Genomic DNA, 13,177 nt, shown 5'->3' on the forward strand with positions numbered 1-13,177 from the left:
AAGATCCAATGCCTTTTAGGACAATCTTGGGTCTTTGGGTAGAATTTTCAGGTGTTTTGTCCTCTATGATAATGGTAGAGACATAATTGTCCATCAAAATGTGATTAACAGTTGAATCATAGTTATAAGATGCTCTGGTATAGTTGGTCTGATCATCTATGGCTTTAGCTTTTCCCTTGTCATGTTTTGGAAATGGTTCCTTAAACATCTCATGTTCTTGATTGGGTGAGTGTCCTTCAATCTCAATGTCACCTCTATCAATGAGATCTTGTATGATGTTCTTCAGTCGATGGCAATTTCCTGTCTTATGGCCCTTGCTCTTATGAAATTCACAATATTCATCATCATTCCACCAATTTGGTTTAACCTTTGGTTCATATGGAGGCAAATCTGGAATTGTGATTATCTTGTTTGCCACTAGCTTTTTGAGAACTGACTCAAGTGGTTCTCCCAATGGAGTGTACTTCCTTCATGACTTTGAAGTTGTTTGAGTATTCACTTGATTGTTTGTAGAGCTTGATCCAAAAAAAAACAATTTTTGGTCGTATTGTATTGGCATCAACAACACCATCATTGACTGTGTTCTTGTTTTTGTTCCAAAATCTTGGCTTATCTTTTCCTTTAAAGTCATCTTTGTTTTCCTTGAATATCTTAATGACTCCTTGTTCAATTAGGACCTTCTCTGTTGCTAAGCCTTTTTCAATGACGTCCTTGAAGTTGGACAAACAAGATTTCCTTAGATCATAGCCAATGTCTTTGTTAACATTTTGGGTGAACATTTCTACCATTTTTTTTTGTAGAATTTCACAAGAGCATCTATTGGCTATATTTCTCCATCTTTGTAAAAATGATGAAAAAGATTCTCCATCCTTTTGTTTGGTGTTGCACAAAGTAATTACTGATATGTCTGTCTCTATGTTGTATGAGAAATGTTGGATAAATGCCTCTGCTAAGTCACCCCATGACTTAATACCAGGTGGAAGTTGGGAGAACCATTCCATAGCTTGATCACCTAAGCTTTGTATAATGATGTTGTGTATGCGTATAAGGACCACTTGGTATAGAGTCATGGTTAGGAATGGAATATCTGCTTTGTCCATGTATATCGTACTCTATAGGCATGTCATGAGTTTGTTCTAGTGTGTTGCCCCCAAATTTGATGCGGGGTTTCCTTGTGTCCAAAATTTGATCGTGCCTTTGGATATCCAATTGCTTTGGTGGTTGGTCCTTAGCATTGGTATGTGATTGAGCATATTTTTTTGCATAAGACTTCCATAATGGTCTGCGAAGGTGAGTATCATATGCTTGACCATGTGTATGTGGGATCTGTGATTTTTGAAACAAAGATGATGGTGATTCAGGTACAAGATGTGGTCCTCTATTGCCTCCACTATTAGGCCTCCTATGATCCATGTTGAGGTGAGGTTGTTGCAAAGGTCGATTTTCCATTATTTGAGACATGTCAAAATCATGAGGTATCTTGGCTCCACTTTGTGCCATCATTTGTAAGAAATATTGTCTATCCCTTCTCATTATTTCCTCAACCAATCGATTGAAATGGGGATCCATAATGGAGTCTTCCACTTCTACTGAATGTATTGAAATGTTGTCCATATTGTCATTGTGTGTATCATTGTTGTTTATAGTGTCCATGTGCTCAACATTTGGAATGTTTCTATAGGCATCCATGTCAGGTAATGTAGTATGATCAGAATTGAAAAAGACATCATTGCCATACTCATAGGCACTCATGTTTGTGGACTCTTGAGCCTCTTTAGCTTCTCTCCTAGATTTTTGGGAACGAGTTTCAACCATGAACTAGGTATTGACCAAGATGTGTGAGACTAGATGAAAATGGAAAGAGTATGGAAGACCAAGAGTTGGATGGAATGTAAATGAATCTGAGATTTACTTGCAATGTCCAAATTGTAAGACCAAGTATGCATGTAGTAGAGTAGGTGTGGCTTCCAAAGAGATGATAGTTTCTCTTGATGAGGTAAGTTGACCTTGACTCTAAGTAAGACCAAATGAGACCCAAAGGTGATAGACCTTGATGAGGGACCACTTAGCAAAATGTTGTTGTATGTAGTGTGTTGACAAAGTATGATGAGGACAAGAAAGTGACCTTTTGACTCAAGTTTTAGACAAACGTGAATGTAATGTAAGGTATAAAGCAATGATGGACTTTGTGAGACCCAAAAATAGGTTGAATGCTAGATGAAAACCTGGAGAAATAACTTAGGAAGCTCAAGAATTCTGAAACCAATTGCTCTTGTTTGTTGGACTGTAAATTTTTCCAATTTGTGAAGTTGTTTTGTTGTGACCCAATCTAAAATTTTGACTGTATTTCTGTGACAAGAGGACACAATGTTGATGAAGACTCAATGTTTGCAAATGTTTAGACTCAAAATGACTCAAAGAAAAGTGTGTTGTTTGATATAAAATTGTTTTGCATACACTTGAAGACACAATAGACACAATGTTTTGATGTTTGGTCTTGAATGTTTGATTGTTCAAAATAAGACAAGCACAATTCTTATGGTTGGTCAGGACAATAGTTGTTGATCCCACATGGGGTTTCGACTGAGGCTACACCATTCAGAGCGGATACTTAGATGCTTGACTCCACTGGCTCCACCCTCGGCACTCACTTCTCAGGGCAGCCAAGCATCAGTCCCCATGAAAACTCCTTGTGATGAACTTTGTATCTCTACTAAGAACCGTATGTGTGTGGGCCACTACCAGAGGTCCGACCTCCTGCCCCAACAACTAGAAGGATTTGGACTTCTAAAACAAAAAGGTGATAGTAAGGGCATCCGCTCGTGTGGCCATACATGTGGCACTTTCAGCTCTATAAATATAGAAGGCTCCCAGTCGGTAGGGGTTACATCCTACAAATGATCAAATAAATTTGATCAAACGGGTTTATGGGGAGACATAGCGTTGGTATGAACTAATCAGCACACATTATCCATAGTTTTTACCATGAATACAGTTGTTTATAGTGGTTCAGAAGATGATGGCTTTTCCTCGCTACCACTTGGGTCATTTTCTCCTCACTAGTAGTCCTAATGACCACACGGGGAGACAGGCCCTCTAAATATTAAACAAAAAGAGCCTATTGCCCAAGACACAAAGGACACTAGTTCAATTTTAGTGCACCAATTGAAGTGTTTGATAATCTATGAAAATAAGGCACACAATAAACATCAAAAGAAAATCCTTGTCAAGGTCCTGCAACAAAGATTTGTTAGTAGTTTGGATTGTTTCAAATGATCACCCCTTCCTACAAGCACACAAGTTAGGTAAATTTTAGATCCAAAAGACTTTGTGAAATAGGGACCTTCAACAATGTGTTTTGTTGACCAATTCAAATATCTGATTCATCATAAAAAAAGACCACTTGTAAAATTTCAAGAGATTTCCAAAAATGTAAGAAAATCCAAAAAAATTGCTAATTTGCTCCAAAAATTAATTTTTATGAAAACTCATAAATTTTTTTATACAAAATGCAAAATCGATCCAAAAAATCTAAAATTTTTATTGGGGAGTTCTGATGGTCTTCCAAACCTGCATAAAAAAATTTCTGCAACAAATCCAAGTAGTTTGTGAGATATGAGTAAAATAATGTAAAACCCTAATTTTCAAAGATCTGATTTTTGAGGAATGATTTTACATCAAATTTAAAATCACAAAGAATAGATCCTATGTATATTTCTGAGAGATTTCCAAAAATGTAAGAAAATCCAAAAAAATTGCTAATTTTCTCTCAAAATTAATTTTTTATGAAAAATCATAAAAAATTCATATAAAATGAAACCTTGATCCAAAAAATCTGAAATTTTTACTAAACACCTCTGATAAATTTTTTGACTTGAAAAAAAATTTTGATGCCAAAATTCAAAACCATTTGTGCGATCTGATCAAAATAAGGAAAAACCCCAATTTTTAAAGATTCGATTTTTAGGGAAATATTTTGCATCAAAATTAAAATCACAAAGAATAGATCATGTGTATAAATCAGAGATCTTTTCAAAAATATAAGAAAATCTGAAATATTTGCTAATTTGCTCTCAAAATTAATTTTTTATGATAAATTAATTTTTTATGAAAAATCATAAAAAATTCATAGAAAATTAAAATATGCTCCAATAGATTTGAATTTTTTTTGCGAGCTCTTGATACTATCTTCAACCTGCAAAAAAAATTTTTGCAAAATTTCCAAGTCGTTTGTGAGATATGATCGAATCTCTCCAAGATCTTGATTTTGTGTCCAAAACACTAGCTACACAAGGTTATTCTCCAAATTGTTTTACAAAATAGCAATATAGTGTTAGAAAAATCTGCAAAAAACACAGATCTAACAAAAATCCATGTCCCACGAGGCATGCCAAAATGTATATGGTGAAAATGGACACAACATTGAAAGACTAAATGAATTCAACCACAAAACCCTAGCCTAAAAACAACAAAGATTCACCATAACATATGAAGATTACCTAAGATAATGCAAATCAAATGAAATCACAAAGATTATACCATCACATGTCCAATAGGGTTTGAATCTCCATTCTTCCTATCTCCATTGATCTTGCTTGATATATTTTCTCTCAGATTTTATGTGTGCAGAAGAGCTCAACAAAGAACGGAAATGTGGTTGCAAGTAGGCTTGATTGCATATGCAAGTTCGAAAGCGTAGTCGGGAAGTCAACTGATCGGGGGGTTTGATAATGAAGGAAGAATCTCCTTATATAGAAGACACTATATGAAATGGAGGGATAAGATTAAGAGTTGTAAAAGATAAATGGCCGGCTATGATTAGAGGGTAGGTAAAGAAAATAATAAAATAATGAAAGGGGTAGGTAGTTTATGAATTAAGAGATGAATGACATGTGTCATAGGTAGAAAAGGTTAATGAATTAATTAAATAAATAAAGATTTATTTAATTAATAGAAGAAGTGGAATCAATTAAATAAATAAGATATTTATTTAATTTAGGAAAAAGGATAATTTAAATAAATAAAGGTATTTATTTAAATGAGAAATAAGGCTAGAAGGGGATAAATGAATTAATTAAATAAATAAAATATTTATTTAATTAGGCATGACAATTTTAGGTGTCTACATATATAAACATTTACAAATGCAATAAATATAAACACATATAATGAACAACTTACCAATGGACGATAATCATGCCCCCCTTCAATGTGACCATGTTGCCTATAATGTTTCTCAGCTATTGTGATTAAAAGTCTTATAGTCTTTAAGCCCTTACAATTTTTGCAGGGACAATAAAATTTCCCATCACCTTTTCTTTTCAAGGTAGACCACAATCTGGCAATTGTCTCCTTATTTTGTTCTTCGCTAATATTAATTGACATGATTTTTCTTCACGGGCAAAAAAATTGGCTATGGAAAATTCAATCTACAACCTTCACAAACCAAGCAAAACGATGTCGCAAGTACAAAAAAAACTATCCGTGCAATTTTTTATATTATTTACTTGACCAACCCTAAGGGTTTTTTTTTTTTTTACTTTTTCACTTTTTTGTTTTTCATCGGAATTCCGACGAATGTCGGGCAAAATTCCAACGATAGTTGATTTCATTGGAATTTCGACAAACATTGGGCAAGATTAAAAAAAAAAAAATTGACACAAATTGCTTCCTAAGATCCAACAAAATGAAAGAAATCTCATAGTTCGTCAGAAATGTTTGTCGGAAAATGCACCCAAATGAGTTAGTGACCTATGTGAAGCTATTAAGGATGAAATTTGGATTAAGGAAATGGAAGAGGAGTTGAATTAGATAGAGAAGAATTGGATATGGGAATTGATACCTAGACCAGTAGACAAGAATGTGATAGAAACTAAGTGGGTATTCTAGAACAAGCAAAATTAATATGGAAAAGTGACAAAGAATAAGGAAATATTGGTGTGTAAGGGTTATTCAAAAGTTGAAGGCATATATTGTGAGGAGACATTCTCTTTGATTGCAATAATGGAGGCTATAAGGATGTTTCTTGCATTTTCTCCTTACAATATCTTTAAAGTATATCAAATGGATATGAAGTAAGCATTCTTGAATGAAGAACTTGAAGAAGAAGTATAAATTGAACAACCAGATGGATTCAATCTATCAGGAGATTTAGATATGTTTTGTAGACTCGAGAAGGCACTTTATGGATACAAACAAGCTCCTAGAGCTTGGTAAGTAGGGTTTGATAGGTATTTGATATCGAAAATTTTCAAAAAGTGTACTACAAATAACAATCTTTATTTCAAAGTTGAAGGTGATAAACTATTGATTTTTGTTGTGTATGTTAAAGGATTATTCATCTTTATTCATATGTTCATATACCTTGTTCGGAGATAGTGAGTCTCAATAGAAAGTTCATTGTATATTGCCTTGAGGTAGTGTGTTTTAGCCTACAAATCACTTGTATCTTTCCCTCGGGTAGTGCACTTCAACCTTCAAGTCCTTTTGGGAGTAGTGAGCTTGTCCAGTGAGTCTAAAACAATGTTGTAATCATGTTCATATATTGTGTGTTGACTCTCATCATGATTTTTGCCTGTCTGGGTTTTACACATAAATTTGGTGTTCTCTTGTGCATAGTGATTCATTTTTTTTTATCTTTGATTAATGTTGATAATATTAAGGTTAAGTTGATATTGATTCAAATGGAAATACATTTAAGTGTTTGATTGAGTCAGATTCACCCACCCCTCTCAATCTTGGGGTGTGTTTAACAATAATAGAACTAAATAATTTTTTATTACTTTCACATTACGATAAAACTTAATTTTCTATTGTTTAATTTAAATAGTATTTTTAATTAACTAGAATGAATAAGAAATTAATGAAGTGTTACTTTCTTTCAAATAAATTAACGATTTCCCAATCCCAAGCAGAGAAATCTATTGTCTAGAATGAGAGTATGTTGTGCACACATCTATACATGTCATTCTATACTATGATATCAAAAAAATAAATTAAAGAACTAGTATAGATAGAAAATTACTATTGGCAACAACAATGAGAGAAAACTAAGAGGGAGGGTTGGGGGGGTGGGGGGGGTGAATCAGTTTTCTACTGGATCTACAAACTCAATAAAATAAATAAATATGATAAACTGCAGCAACAACAAATATAAGCACAACACACAACACCAAGATTTTGACATGGAAAACCTAGTTAACGGAAAAACCACGGTGGGAACCTACCCACAATAAGATGATACTTTCTAGTAGTATGTGAAAGTATTACTATGGGTCTGAATACACCAGCATTCAGGAACACTGCCTAGAGCTCACTGCTCAAATATAATAACCCAGAAGGCTACAACCCTTAGGGAAGTGTCATTGACTTACAAAAAAATTCAAACTACAATCTGAAAGGAATGAACTAAAATAATAGCATCTGCAAATGCCCAACGATAGTTCTAGTTAAGTACAATTATTTTCTCTGCAACACCAATCTCTTCTCAATCACAATGTTGAAGGATGAATCAGTTCTTCACACATACACTACTCTCTGATAATGCAAACACAACCTCGATACCAAAATTACATGACTATATCACCTATTTATATAATTCATCAACCTTGACAACAAGGTCGATTGAACCATCAACTTATAATTACAAAATTACACCACATGATACAAAGACCGACCATTGGACCAATATAATGATATACATGACATAATATAGACCTAAATCATATTTCCACATGCTCATCACCACCGGTAATCATGCCAAGATCAACTGCAACATGCTACACCACCAGGAAAACTGCATAACATGAAGAACATCACTAGTTCAACAAAATAACCAAGAACTCACACAACAATCAATATTGATCATAAAAAACAAATAGGACATACTTAGGAAACATCAGCAAGCATGTTAGAATTATCAGTAATAGTTGTACTAACACCACTTATCAAATGTTCATCGATCAACATCTGAAATAAGCAACAACAACCATCACAAAGAAAGATAACTTGTGGAGCACCAAATCATGAACCATCTGAAATGAAGATACACAAGACCATCCCAAACAATCTCCCAAAATATCAACTCAAGATCTGATCATACCAGAATATACCGTCTAGGAAATACTAAACTCTCCAAAGCATTGATCAGAAAAATAAACTGCAAATCGAATCATATGATATGATCAATTAATCTTTTTAGATCACCAAAACCAATACAGAAGAATATAACAATACTAGAAATACTCCATACACTGAACCATGATCCCAATAAACCAATTTGCAATCATCGAAGCTATAAATCATAGGAATATATTGACATCAATGACAACAACATATCCTAGCAATAACAATGTCCAACAATCTCCCCCTTTGGCATTGATGGTAACATATTAATGTAAAAAACAATCAATGCAAAGAAAGAAAAAATCTCCAACAAACTCCCTGTAAGATCAAGTAGATAAAACAGTTTTTCACATGCTTCTCCTCCCTCTTTGACAACAATGCCAAAGATTCACAAAATAGAAAACCAAACTTACACTCCCCCCAAAACACACTGACTACTCCAGCAGAATAGAAACACCAACTCATCAATCTAGACAAAAGGGATAAGACTGTGAAGCCCACCGGATTGATGCAAATCAATGCATCTAGTTCTCATCATGAGGGGTAGATACCCCTAACTTGTCTCTCAAATAGATAAATGTATCTGCAGGAAAATGCTTAGTGAAAATATTAGCAATCTGTTCTTTTATAGATACATATTCCAACTTTACTTCCTCTTCACTGACTTTTTCTCTCAAGAAATAATACTTGATTGATACATGTTTAGTCTTTGAATGTTACACCAAAATTTTTGACATATTAATAGCACTAAAATTATCACAATATATGACAATAGACTCATCATAGATAACTCTAATATCCTTCAACATTTGCTTCATCCAAACTACCTGAGTGCAGTTACTAGCAGCATTAATGTACTCAACTTCAGCAGTAGATAAGGACACTGAATCTTGTTTCTTACTAGCCCATGAAACCAATTTCTTTCTCAAAAACAAAACACCATCGGAGGTACTCTTTCGGTCATCAACATCATCATCCCAATCAACATCAATGTAAGCACATAACATGAAATCATCATTCCTCGTATACCACAAACCATAATCCATAGTTCCTTTCAAGTATCTAAATATTCTCTTTACTGTAGTGACATGACTCTCTTTCAGATCAACTTGATATCTATCCACCATGCACACAACATGCATAATGTTCAATCTAGTCTGAGTCAATTATAGCAGTCCACCAACCATAGATCTGTACAAAGACTGATTAGCTTTCAGAGATTCATCATTTTTAGATAATTTGAATCCAGTCACCATAGGAGTTCCAACTGGTTTGGAGTCATCTAACCCAAAACTCTTCAATAATTCCTTCACATATTTAGTTTGACATATAAAAATACCTTTTCCAGTCTGTGAAATCTCCAATCCTAAGAAAAATTTCATCTCTCCTATCATAGACATCTCAACTTCTTTCTGGATGTCACTGGCAAACTTCATGCTCAAGTTATCATCTCCTCCAAAGATAATATCATCAACAAAAACTTCAACAATCAAGATGTTATCATTCTCAATCTTAAAATACAGATTACTATCAACAATACCTTTATTAAATCCTAATTTCAGCATGTACTTATCCAATCTAGCATACCAGGCTCTAGGGGCTTGTTTCGATCCATACATAAATTTCTTTAGTTTGCATACCATGTCACCATCATCTGATAATGAAAATCCATTAGGTTGGTCAATGTAGACTTCTTCTTCAAGATCACCATTTAGAAAAGTTGACTTGACATCCATCTGACATACCTTGAGATCCTTATAGGCAACATATGCAAGCAATAGTCTAACAATTTCAAGTCTAGCTACTGGAGTAAAAGTCTCCTCATAATCAATTCCTTCTTTCTGTGAATATCCTTTGCATACTAATCTTGCTTAATTTCTGACAACTTCACCAACTTTATTCAATTTGTTCCTGAATAAGCATTTAGTACCAATCACATTCTTATCTTTAGGTCTAGATACAAGTTCCCATGTGTTATTTTTTCAATCTGATTCAATTCTTCTTCCATAGCCCTTATCCAATTATCATCTTCGCAAGCTTCAACAACATCTTTATGTTCAATTTTGGAAATCAAACATATCTCTTCAATAGCTAGCCTTCTTCTAGTCAACTCACCTTTATTTTTATCACCAATAATCTGATTTTCAGAATGATTCAATCTTACATACCTCAGAGTCTTCTGATTATTCTAATTTTTCAGGTTCCTGCACCTCTCCATCAACATCAACAATATCTGGGTTAAAAGTCTCTACAAAAATTGTTCAGTCTGAATAGGTGTTATAACAATATGTTGACCATCATCATATCTGCATGCTTTGATTTCTTTTCCATAGTTCTCATCAACCTTCACATTTGCACTTTCTACTATCTTCCTCAGTCTCTTATTGTAGCACGGGTAGGCTTTTCTCTTTGTTGAATATCCCAATAAAATTCCTTCATCACTCCTTACATCAAACTTTCCTATATCCTCATCTCTCTTGATATAACACTTTCTATCAAAAAAATATCTCAGTAGGAACACGACCAAACCATGGCTCATAAGGAGTCTTACCGGTATCACCTTTTATATGAACTCGATTGAATGTGTACACAACAGCGCTAACAACTTCTCTCCAGTAGATCTTTGAAACATTCCCTTCAATCAACATAGTCCTTACAGCATCCAAAATAGTCTTGTTCTTCCATTCAACAACTCCATTTTGCTATGGGGTTCTAGGATCAAATAATTATCTTCTAATCCCATGCTTCTCGCAAAATGAATCAAACTCACCGGAACAAAATTTTCCTCCTTTGTCAAATCTCAGACATTTCACCTTCAATCATGTCTCATTCTCAACCTTTGCTTTGAATATCTTGAATTTGTCCAATGCTTCTGATTTCTCCTTCAAAAAGACAACCCACATCATCCTAGAATAATCATTAATTAGCAACATAAAATATATGTCACCCTACACACTTCTAACATTTGTAGGTCCACATAGGTTAGTATACATAAGATCTAGTAATCCATTAGATGTATACTACTTACTCTTGAAATAAATTCTTGTTTGCTTGCCCATTTGACATTCCTTGCATATCGGATTAGTAGACTTAACAATTTTAGGAAAATCTCTAATAGCTTGTGTAGAACTGATCTTAATCATTGAATCAAAATTAACATGACACATTCTCCTATGCCACAACCAACTTTCATCAATCTGAGCAATCAAGCAACTTTTCTCACCAGCATTCAAATGAAAGATATTACCTTCAGTCTTAGTTCCAAATGCAATCTCTATACCAGAAGCATTTAGGATCTTGCATTTTCCATTCTTGAATTGTAAATCATAACCTTTGTCAACCATCTATTCAACACTTAAAAGATTATGCTTCAAACCTTCAAAATACAAGACATCATCAATGCTATGCTTACCATCAAAGGAGATAGAACCTCTACCACAGATCACACAGGCTTTGTCATCTCCAAATCTTACTATTAGACCATCATACAAGGTTTCCATATTCACAAATTTTCTTTTATCACCAGTCATATGATGTGAACAACTGCTGTTAATCACCCATTCATCTTTCTCTTCAATTATAGCAGCTAAATCTTTCTCCTCAAAAGTTTAGCTTGTGGAATCAACAGGTATCGATCCATCTTCTTTGATAGAAATAAACACAACTTCATCTCCTTCTGATTCTTCATCTATAACACCTTCATCGGCACCATAATAATAGTTCTTCTGATGCTTATACTTTTGGTTAGGCTTATAAGGCTTATCATACTTCTCATGCTTCTCATATTTATCATTCCTATCATGCTTGTCAAATTTGTCATGCCTATCATACTTAGACATTCTCTTCAAGCATCTAGAAGCAAAAAGTCCTACCTTATTGCAAGAGAAACATTTCAAGGGCAATTTTCCATCATACTTACCAGCTCCTTTAGGCAACCTCTGAGAAATCAATGCTTCAAGCTCCTCTAATTATCTTTCTTGCTCTTACATCTCTCTTCTCTCTCTTTCATATCTAGATATTTTGCATTCTTCAGGATCATACTTTTTCTTTTTAGATACAAATGCTCTAAATTCTATCTCAGACTTTCCATGCGATTCACCAAATTCGCTCAGTTCAAATGCAATAATTTTTTCGACCAACATGTCTCTTGTCACAATAGTCACACTCTAGATTTCATCAATAGTATCTACCTTATGTTTGTAATCAGGAGGCAATGATCTCAGCACCTTAGCAACAATTTCATCTTCTTCAAGGGTTCCACCATCCATCTGATACCTAGGACAAGTTCATTCACTTTATCCATTAAAGAATTTATGTTCTCATCATCTCCCAACTTTAGCATCTCATACTTCTCTTTCAAACTCTACACCTAAGCAACTTTTACTCATTTATCTCCTTCATACAAGGTCTCAAGATTCTCCCAGATCTCATGTGTAGTCTGAAGTCCCATTACATTAGTCATCCCCAAATCAGTCAAGGCACTTAGCAATGCTTCCTTGGCTCTGATGTTATTTTTAGCTTCCTTAATCTTATCTGTAGTAACTGGCCCATTCGAAGGAACTGGAATAGGCCTTCTTTGTAATCTACCAGTAAGCTTCTCCAAGACATCTCAAGTGCACCTCCATTCAATTCTTCCATATAGCATAGTTACTTCCATCAAATATCAGACTCTCCTTCTTAAAGATAACACCTCCAGTTGACATCCCGGATCTCCTCAAGTAGTTAAGCTTCTTTTGGAGGATCTATCTCCAACACCAATTTTTGGCAACAACAATGAGAGAAAATTGAGGGGGGGGGGGGGTGAATCAGTTTTCTACTAGATCTATAAGCTTGGCCACAAATACAAATTTGATAAATTGCAGCAACAAAAAAGATAAGCACAACACACAACACCAATATTTTGACATGGAAAACCCGGTTAACGGAAAAACCACAGTGGGAACCTACCCACAATAAGATGATACTCTGCAATTTTATGTAAAAGTATTACAATGAGGAATGCATCAACATTCAGGCACACTTCCTAGAGCTCACTGCTCAAATATAATAACCT

Source organism: Cryptomeria japonica, chromosome 11, assembly GCF_030272615.1.
Source record: "Cryptomeria japonica chromosome 11, Sugi_1.0, whole genome shotgun sequence".
Taxonomy (NCBI): domain Eukaryota; kingdom Viridiplantae; phylum Streptophyta; class Pinopsida; order Cupressales; family Cupressaceae; genus Cryptomeria; species Cryptomeria japonica.